The 10,657-nt window shown below is 33.3% G+C and overlaps 2 non-coding genes across 2 annotated transcripts; both read right to left on the reverse strand.

The window, feature by feature from the left end:
• Positions 1-8,167: 8,167 nt before the first annotated feature.
• Positions 8,168-8,241, reverse strand: TRNAN-GUU (transfer RNA asparagine (anticodon GUU)). The gene has a single exon. It is a non-coding gene; the product is annotated as a tRNA-Asn (tRNA).
• Positions 8,242-8,637: 396 nt separating this feature from the next.
• On the reverse strand, positions 8,638-8,709 carry TRNAQ-CUG (transfer RNA glutamine (anticodon CUG)). The gene has a single exon. It is a non-coding gene; the product is annotated as a tRNA-Gln (tRNA).
• Between the last annotated feature and the right edge of the window lie 1,948 nt (positions 8,710-10,657).

Here is a 10,657-nt window from a genome sequence, read left to right on the forward strand (position 1 = left end):
ACATGCATGAAATAGGCCTAAAAGAGTTTGGCAAATCGAACATAAAAACAACACATGGGTGGGCATTACAAAGCGTTTGGGCCACATTCCTATCTTGTGATAACAGATGGACAAAGATTTGATGGCTTGGAGACATGGCTTCATGCAAATGGACATAGGTCCAAAGGCATGCATTTATTTTTACTTGACGTTACAACATAGTTTTATCATTTCATAATATACTTATGGATCTATCTTTGATGTTCAGGTCGACATTCTACTTGGATGCATTATTTATTTATTTTGTCTTGTGATGACATATTAGTCTACAATTTGGTCAGTTGCATATTGTAGTTTGATCTTATGTTATGTTTGTTGTTTATTTATCTTACGATGATGGTCAATAATGTTTCAACATGTTGTAATGCCCCGCCCGGAGATCCTTGGAAACAAGGATGAAATACAAGCTAGAATATTATTTTTTTTACAAGTATGAATGCACATGACAACAACATACAGGGACCACAAAGATCACAACGGAAGACTTCACCACAATCTTGGCAACCAACAGATCTCCAAATGCCACTACCAACTGACACACACGAACAAAAGCTAACAACCACCACAAACAAGATGAGGGATCAAGAAACGACCACTCATCAACAAAACACCAAGCTAGGGTAAAATGCAGAATCCTAAAATCTGGCTAAGCCTGAAATCTTAAAGCCCTGAAAATTGGCTAAGTTTGGATTTCTGAAGCCCTGAAATTTCCTAGAATCCATAACTTATCTCTGAGAGGTCTGAAACCTATCTCAAATGATTCGTCACATATATTAAAATATATCTTAAGTATAAGTTGATGTATATTTAAAATTAAATATACGTCAACTGATACTTAAACGATATATTTTAAACCCCAAGAGACTAAAATAGAAACATGAAAACTCGATTTCAATAGAAATCGACATAATTCAAAATGAAATAGCATAGGGTTTAAGAACACCCAAAAAGGTAGCCAAATCAACCCTCAAAAAGTTTGGAACATGATGTAAAGTGCCCGCTGTCTTCCCGCATAGGTTTTTACAAAAAATCATGCAACATTTCTTACTAAGGGAGAGCAACACTTCTCCTTAAGGCATGTGACACTCTTCCAGTGTTGTACAACATTTCTCAAGAAGGCATGCAACACTTTACAGTCTTGTACAACATTTCTCAAGAAGGCATGCAACACTCTTCCAGTGTTGTACGCCATTTCTCAAGAAGGCATGCGATACTTTACAGTAGCATACGACATAGTTTGTATGGGCATGTGATACATTTTTATGTCGCACAATGCTGACAAAATGTCGCCCATAGAAATAGGGGAAAAAATAGAGAAAAACCTCCACACCGGGGAGTACCAGATCCACACAAATCGAGGAATGAACACTTGAAAGTAGCAATAGAAAGGGAAGAGGAACATCTATCCATCTAAACCATAGCAGCAAAGAACATACTGAAATAAACATCGCAGTAAAAAAAGATACTCAAAGAAACTAAACAACCAAAATAAGTGCACGGTTCCTCCCAACCGTCAATAGCATCATAAGACCATTGTGGGTCCTAGCCATCCCCTACGCGTAACATCCCAAGCCACCAACCAAATTGTCAATACTGTCATAATAGGGATGTCACTACTAAAACATGCAACAATATAAGCATAAGGAAATCTAACATGCTAGAAGAAAAGCATAAGATAATCCTACAGTAGATAATATCACCTATCACATGCTAAACATCAATAAGCAATAGATACACTACTACAGCAATTGACATCATTTAATAATATGCTACACATCATAATATGGGAATGCGCTAAATAAACTAACATCATCTAAACATGATATCCAAACATTCCAATGAAAGCATAAATCACAAGAAAGCATACTCTGAAACCCGAAGTATCAAGTGAAAACATTCAGCAATGGTCGCATTAGGACAAAAGATCATCTTTGTACAACAATCCCTAGCAGTGGTGAAGGTAGCTACGCCTCCCAAGCATGTGGAACCTGTAGGCCCACACCTGCTGTGCTGATGGAGATAAAGATCCAACCAAAAACACACATAAAGCACAACATCCATGGCTAACACTCACACCAGACAGTATGATGGCTGCAACCAAGAACCTAAGACAATGCAAGGAGTACAAGTTCTGGTCAGATGCTCAAAAGGCTACTAAGTAGGGGCTGACATCATGGAGAGTCACTTGGCATCGAAAAGCTCAAGCTTGGATCACGTGTGGTAACACTCTCAAGGGACTCCCTTGGAACCATCACACAAATGTGGATCTTTTCATTATCTTAAATTTTATTAACACTCACATTTAAATTTAGTTATCACTTACTTAAGACTTCATATCCTTCATCAACCTTCAATGCCATAAACACCGAGCTGCGAGATAGAAGCCCCCTCCATATGTTACCCTACCCTACCCATGATCATCCTACAACAAGTGCCCATGGGCATGCATACTCCCATCCCAACCCCAATGATCAAAACTTCCAAAAAAGACATAGAAGGTCGAGACCTGCAAGTCCTCTAACAAACGTCTCATGTACTCGTGTGAGGCACACCACCATCACGAAGATCATAACACAAGGACAGGAATGAGAACACAATGCAAAAAAGGACACCCAACTGAAAGCAACTCAAGAGGATAGATTCTACATGAATCCCAAAGCCAATAAAACCATACATCATAAAATCACCCAATCGGCCTCAATCCGAGAGTATGGATTCTACACGAATCCCAATGATGTAACAAGACCAAAAGTCATGAACTTACTCAACCGGTCTCAATCTGAGAGTATGGATTCTACACGAATCCCAACATCCATGAAACAAAGCAAAGGTCTAAGAGAAACCATAATATAGATATAAAATCACTCAACCGAACACAATGTCGAGAGTACGGATGCAACATGCATCCCAATGCAACATAAAAGTGAAAAAATGGTCTGACTGATATCCAAACGGATCATCCAAGTCGACGACCCACATTGTGCCGAGAAAACCCAAGAAAATAGGGCGGCATGCAAAATGAGATAAAAACTCCAATTTTTTGGAAAACTTCAAAATTAAAACCCATTTGGCCTTTGGGTTCAACAACCCCAAAAATCCAAAAATAAAAGGAATCGGACATCGTATGCAAAAATGGCCAGCATAATGGTGCAAAACTCCAATTCCTCATCCCAAAAAAATGGAAATGTTCATACCTGCCTAACTGGGTAGAACTAACATGCAGAAATAGAGGGGAACACTAGTTCTCAATCTCCAAACAAATGGCTACCAAAAATAGAAGCATAAACAATAAAACAGGAAAGCCCTACCTCACAGCCAAAAAGGCAAAACGAGAATCTGAACCATAAAATAAATATTTCGCAGAAGTAGCTAAAAATCATGGCAATCCAAGGTTTCCCCGAGCTGGATCCAACGAGGCCAACCTCGTGACGATCCCACGCTCGTAGCTCCCGCAACAAACAAAACAATAAATCCTCATGAAGAGAATTTTGGGTTTTTACTCTCCTACTTTCTAATTTGAAAGTGAGAAGTGAGGAATTAAATTCCTTTTTGGATACTTATTCACTTTTCGGGTGAATAATCGATTAGGGCATTTAACCAACCAACCTAGTTAAACTCTGAATTGACCCAAATGAAAATAGGCTATTCCTATAAATAGGAATTCATCTATGGAAAAACTGCCAGAAATTAAAATAAATCAATTAAAAAGCCCGAAAACTCAAAAACACATAAATCTCCTTAATAACTCTCGCGACAATGCAAACCTCTAAATGCATAGACATGCTTACTGGTCTAATCACATAATGCAAATGAGTTCGGATTTAATAATCACCGAAAGGTTTAATTAAACATTTAATTAAGGATACGTCAACCATATAAGGATGACATTGGTAAAAAATGAATGATTGAATAGCTAACTCCATGTGCCACTACCAGGGATATAAATCCTGCACACTAACCAACACGATCAAGTGCAATTGCATATAATAACATTGCTAAAGCACTAAATGCATTAAATCACCTAATTCAACCATTTATTTAATTATATTAAAATAATCTATTTACATCACTCACGTTCACATAAAGCATAGCAATGTAGGAATGAAGTAAATAACCATAGCATTAAATCCATCAGATAACATAATCAGAGGTATGCCCAAAAACCAGATAACTAGATATCATCATAAAACACATTGTCATCTCAAAATGGCATCGTCATGCAATATGATCAACTGAACAACATAGAAGTCTAATGTCTATGATACTGAAATCAAGGTATAACATCTAACCCTCGGATCACCTCAAATGTAAAGCATCACAAGAGTAACAAATATCTCTCCAATCAAAATATAACAAGGTAAATATCCACAACACAACCAAATAATCCAACATGAATAATCCATTCTAATTACTTAAGCATTTAAAACACATAAACAACCACAGTCATAAACATGACTAACCACTGCTACAGGAACCTAGTCCAGTGTAGCATGGTAATAGAACATAGTGCAATCTCTGCACACATCTCAGGGTAATCATAGGACAACCTCATTATACCCCATCGATCTTGGTAACCACTGGCACAAACCTCAATGCACCAACAATCACAACATAATCTCATAGATCAGTCAAAAGCATAAATAAAGCAACTGATACAGAAACATAAATACAAACACCTCAACAGTGTAGAGCACTCAGGGTCACAATCATGATCCCATCAAAACAAAGGATCAACAAGGTTGCATCCATCAGGATGACTTATAGAAGTCAAATGGGAGAGGCACTACACATGTGGGCAAATTGAAAACTTAATATATTTTAAATTCAATGGTAAAATGGAGTTTGACATATTATGCCATGATCTTGAATTTTCAAATTGACTCTTCCTACTTTATGTAGTTATTTGCATATGTAGAAAAGTATAAGGAAATTAGTCTTTACAGAAATGAAATGAAATATTTCAGTCAATTAATATTATCATATTTTCACAATCTATTTTAGTGCCATTTCTATTTCTAGATTCGAATGTGTGTGAGTTTTTTTCATCAACATTATGGATCAAACTTGTTGATCAATCACGAGGATAAGAGGAAAGGACATGTAGAGAAAGATAAATAGAGCAACTATTTATAGATATATCAACTCATTCAAAAACTTGTTGGAAAGTATGATTATATTAACTAAAAATAAATAAATTTATAATTTCAATATATTTACATGTAATCAATTTGATTCTAAATTTGATTACATCCCATAATATATTTATAATTTAAATAAATATATTTACTATTAAATAGAAATGGAATATGTTTTCTTTGTTTATATAATTTTTAATTAAATCAATAATATAATGAGTACTAGATCTAATGTTAAAGTCAACTTAGAAGGAAACTAAATTCTCAAAATGGGATGAGTGGATCCAAAAGTAATGGGGGATTTAGAGAAATCTCTACGACCACAATAACGATCTTGATAGATCCTAGACACATGAATGCAAATGTCTTAAATTGCATGGATGGAAGTTGAACTTTTATGGTGTAGCAAATGATATATGTGTGGGGAGTGGTGACCAATAATGAAATTGGGCTACTTAAAATTGTGTAGAGATCTAAGGTAGGATTAGGTTTGCCAAAAACCTTATCTCAGAGTTAGAAGATTTCTCTTTAACACATGTATATAGCCTAGGGAGGCGAATAAAAAATGGAGGATTTTTTTAGTATAATAGGTTGTTAGTTTTGTAGTTAACTAATACTTAATGTAGATTGTTGCACTCGGTATAGTCTTTGAGCATGTCATCTCACTAATGAAGGTATTGTAGGTTGGGAGATGCTAATACAAATGGTCCCTTCTTGTTCAAGGAATACTATACTACCATACTTGTTGGGACATTTTGTAAAGGGATGTGAGAGTAATTTTTCAAGGATGAAAGTATTAAGGTGTGTCTCATTTGTGAAATAGAGACATAAGAAAAAATAATATAGAGAAGAAGCCATTGAACATTTAAGACTACATGTAAAGAAGGTTTGAATAAAGGTCCTATTTTCCTTTTAAATAGCCTTTAATGAATTTTTTTTGTATAATGGACTTTTGGTTTAAGGTCTTTTGAATACATTAACCTTGTGTTGACCAAAAATAATAATAATGGCTTGAGGAAAGCTTTTAACAACTAAATAAAATCACCATGACATATTTTATGGTCTTGTAGTCCATATAAGTTTCAATTTAAAATATCTATTATTTAATTTATAGATTTTCTTTTCTTTTCTAATAAACATACAAAGTTAAAAAAAAAATTGTTTATACTTTATATTGGTGTGTTTGTTTTAATAAAATAAGAAGAATTATCAAATTTAAAATTTGATGTATCAATCATAATAAAATCTTGCTCTTAGATTTTTATGGGAGAATAATAATAACTTGTTATATCAAAGATTAATATGATACTTGAAACATCTTCAAAAAAAATTTAAAAGAAAATTGATTGTATAATAGAGCTTGGTGATTATATTTGAGTTTCAAAATGCATTTTGAAATAGAAATAAAAAATTGCATTAAGTTTTATAAAAAGTTTTATGTTAATATAATATCTTTTTCTTTGCAAAATAATTGTACAATAGGAACATCCATAGTTATATTTTGGAATAATAAAACCCTAACCAACGATCCATCTCAATCATCTATTCTACAAACTTTTTGCAAAATAACCATACTAAACCTCCTCGAGACCTTTCACGACCTTTACAGTAGAATTTTATGATTTACAAAATTTTCATAAACAAGAAAATTTGGCATTTTTCTATACCATCCATCCCAACCATAATGACAACCTCTACAAAAGACCCATAGCTTTCACAAACATTTTCTTAAATAATGTAATACAAAACACAAACTAACCCTACACCCAAAGACCAGATTAAACCTAGACCTTTTGGATCTACTTCCTTAATTAGATTGCACTTCCTAGTGCTCAATCTTTCTACCAATGCATTCTTAGAGCCACTCATTAAATTTTCCTTCTTGTATTTGTGTCTATCAACATTTTCTTCACCACTCTCCTCTTTGTGTCTCTGGAGCCTCTCATTTAGTTTCACCTCATCCTTGGCAATCCAGATGTCCACTTTATCTCTACAATGTATGTGTCCAACATATTAATCATCACCACCATTTTTAATGCAAGGCATCCCTTATGAGCCTCCTAAAATTTTGTCTCTTGTGTTTATACTCATTAAATATCCACACAAAGGTGATTTCTTTTCCTTCATTTTTCTCCATTCCACTTTTTTTGTCACCCAATTTTATCCTTAGCCTTGGAATTGATTTCTCTAGGATTTCCTCCATGCCTCAAAGGGCTTCTCTTGGAACAATAGTTTCATAACCACTCCGATAATATCTTTATCCTCTCAAAACTATAAAACCTACTCCATGATCATAAATGTTGTATGTTAATTCTCCACTTGGTTAAATATTTCACCCAAAATATATAAATAGTTTGACTAAGATTACTTAAATAAAATATATCTAAAAAATGAAGCTTGAGTTTTATGAATTATCCATCTTACTTTAAATACATTAATTGAAAGTCATCCCCATGTCCAACAACTAAAGCATAAATCATAACATACATGAATTCAATAGAAATACAGAAATATACTCGATTAATTAATTATATGTATTCAAATTATACTATTATAAACTGTGGAAAATAAGTATATAGTATCTATTTGATAGGTAATCCAATCTACGCCAACCAACTTTGTATACATATACATTATTAATTGGAAATGGAGAAACTTAAAATGTAACTGTCCACTAATGCTGTAACATAATCTGGAAACTATCTTAGCAATGACTCAATATCACCAGCTTCCTACAAAAGAGGACCCAGAAATAGATTAATAACATTCAAAAAATCACCCCACTTTTATTTTTAATATTATATATAAATATTATATAACTTGTGTATAAAAAATGCAGAGTAATATCATTAGATATTGTTTCTGAACTCTAATGTATACGATTGTTACTGCATCAAATATGATCAATTATAGATGTATAATTCTAGAGTCCATCATTGAAAATAGAATACCCTTAATCAAAGTAAATCTACTAAGAAACATGTTCATACAAATGCTAGAAGGAGGGCTTGAACCTCCGATCTTGTGGTTAACAGCCACACGCTCTAGCCAACTGAGCTATTCTAGCTTTGTTTGGGTTATAGAATTTCCATCAAAGAACAAAAATTGTACAAACATGAACACTATTGGTGTTAAAGTCATATATATATATATTGATGGAGGTCATCCAAAAAGATGTTTTAGGTACCCGATACGAGCTCACGCATGCTTGAAACCTTTTCAACTAAGAGCCAAGGACTGAGGAGCATCCACACTGCCAAATTCAACCAGGGTACAATCTCGGCCTCATCCCTTATTGATGTCTTAGGACCTTGCACTCAGCAAGACCAAGACTTGATCCTTGGTGGGCTCTTTGTGAGCCATTCAACTTCACCAATAGACCAAGGACCAGTTGACATTAAAGTCATATTGAAAATATGATAAGGCACCATAATGTCTTTTTATGAAAAATATTACTTTGGAAAGGTCCCACCGAGATTTGAACTCGAATTACTGGATTCAGAGTCCAATGTCCTCACCACTAGACCACAGGACCTATTTCACTTTTTTAACATTGTATTAATTTATCTTATCTATATTTAATTATCAAGCTATGTACAATCTCCCATTTTTCCTTTATGGAATATGGAATGCACTATAAAGCTAAATTTAATGTTTTTTTAAGGTAGAGCCTGGGAGATTAGTTGATTTGAAGATAAAACCTCAAGAGAAAAAGCAGAGCCAAGTGAAATTGCAAGATCCACCAAATGATTCATAACTTTCTTTCTTTGTAGTTCAAGAGGGTGCATATGGCATACGAGAAAAAATATTTTTTAAACTTATGTTCATATTAAATATTGTTGTAATGATGCATGCTCCATAATTTCTTGAACCAAAACTTTTGATCATCCAACTACAACATGGGATTGAGAAAGTCCATTCATCTACAATGCTTCTACTTCTCCCAGCAATCACAGTGACATCTATTTAATCTTCAGTTTGAATAATATTTTATCTTTACTTGGGAATCATTTTGTATTCTTTAAAAATTCTTATTGTAGATCAGATGACTGTAAAATTTTCTAAGCTTTGTAGAAGCAGTCTTTTAAGCTTGAAAAAATAAGTCAATTTTGATAGTCTAGAAATCTAGCCTTAGCATGTGATATTTAAGTGTTAGTTCATATTGAACCATCTACATTGTCACTAAAAAATATCATCTTATAAGAATCATTTTTCGTAGCCGTGAGGCTTCACAAGAAGCTAGATTTATAGAATGTATTGTCTAATTTTTTTCTTCTTCTTAATTTAAAATACCAATTGAAACTTCGGATGATCAGAAACAAAGAGGAAAAGTGATTAGACTCTCAATCTATTAGCTCTAGTGCCTCAACTATTTATCTATTTTCATGTTTAAGAAAACTTTATTAAAATGACTTTATATTTATTTTTTATTTTAATAAAAATTTGTGAAAAATTGCTGTCTGCTAAAAGAAAGGGGCTCGATGAAGCAATGAAGATCATTTTTGACGGATGCTTTGAATATCTCGCACAAATGAAATTTCACAAGCTTTGCAGGTAAATTCTGTTAATATTAATCTTCAGGTTTCTTAACTCTAAATATCATATAAGGTTTTCTTTTGTTTGTTTTTAGTTCTGGCATTTTTTTATAACAGTTTGTAACTGTTATTACCGTCTCTTTTATAAATTTGTTGTATTGTTCTGATTGAGAAGCACATCAAATAATAAATGATTTCCACTTTCTACATATTTTCATCTTGTTTCTTAGTCTGGGCCAATAGTGGTATCAGAGCATTGGAATTAATCTATGTGTAAAGCTTCTGAAGACTAGAGTGTTTTTGAAGAAGCAAAATAAAAGAAAGCGGATTCAGGTGCAATTGATTTAATTTTGATAAAGTTTTTACAAGTTGATTACATTGCTAAATTTTGGCAAGAAAATTTCAACAATCATTTACAATCTGTGCAAATTGTGTTTCTTTGTGTATTCACAATGCAATCTATTGTTTCATTAATTGGGGAAACATTATCTAGAAAAAATAACTGGATGGAATGGCATAGAAATGTGGAAAATTCACTCATATTTAATGATTTATGGTTCAAAATATGTGATGGAAATACTCAACCTATAGAGCCAATTGATGCTAAAGAAAAAGAAATATGGATATATAAAAATTCAAAAGCTTTAGCTTTGATAAGGGCTTCTATTAATGGAGAAGTGTATCGATATATATAGGGATGAACACTTGCCTGGGATGCCCTCGATAAATTGGAAAATTTATTTGATTCTCATTTAGAGTTAGAGTTTATTCAATTGTAGTTAAAACTATTCAATCTTGAATTGAAAAATGGTGATGTTATGAGTCTAGCTTTAGAAATTAGAGCTATAAAACAAGATGTTGATGCTCCATGTGGGAAAGTTGATATTTATCTCACAAATTTTATCAAAGCACTTCTTCCAACACATTCCACATATCTAGAGTCTCTTC

The sequence above is a fragment of the Cupressus sempervirens genome, chromosome 1 (assembly GCF_028749045.1).
Source record: "Cupressus sempervirens isolate cs-2001-9-10 chromosome 1, ASM2874904v1, whole genome shotgun sequence".
NCBI lineage: Eukaryota > Viridiplantae > Streptophyta > Pinopsida > Cupressales > Cupressaceae > Cupressus > Cupressus sempervirens.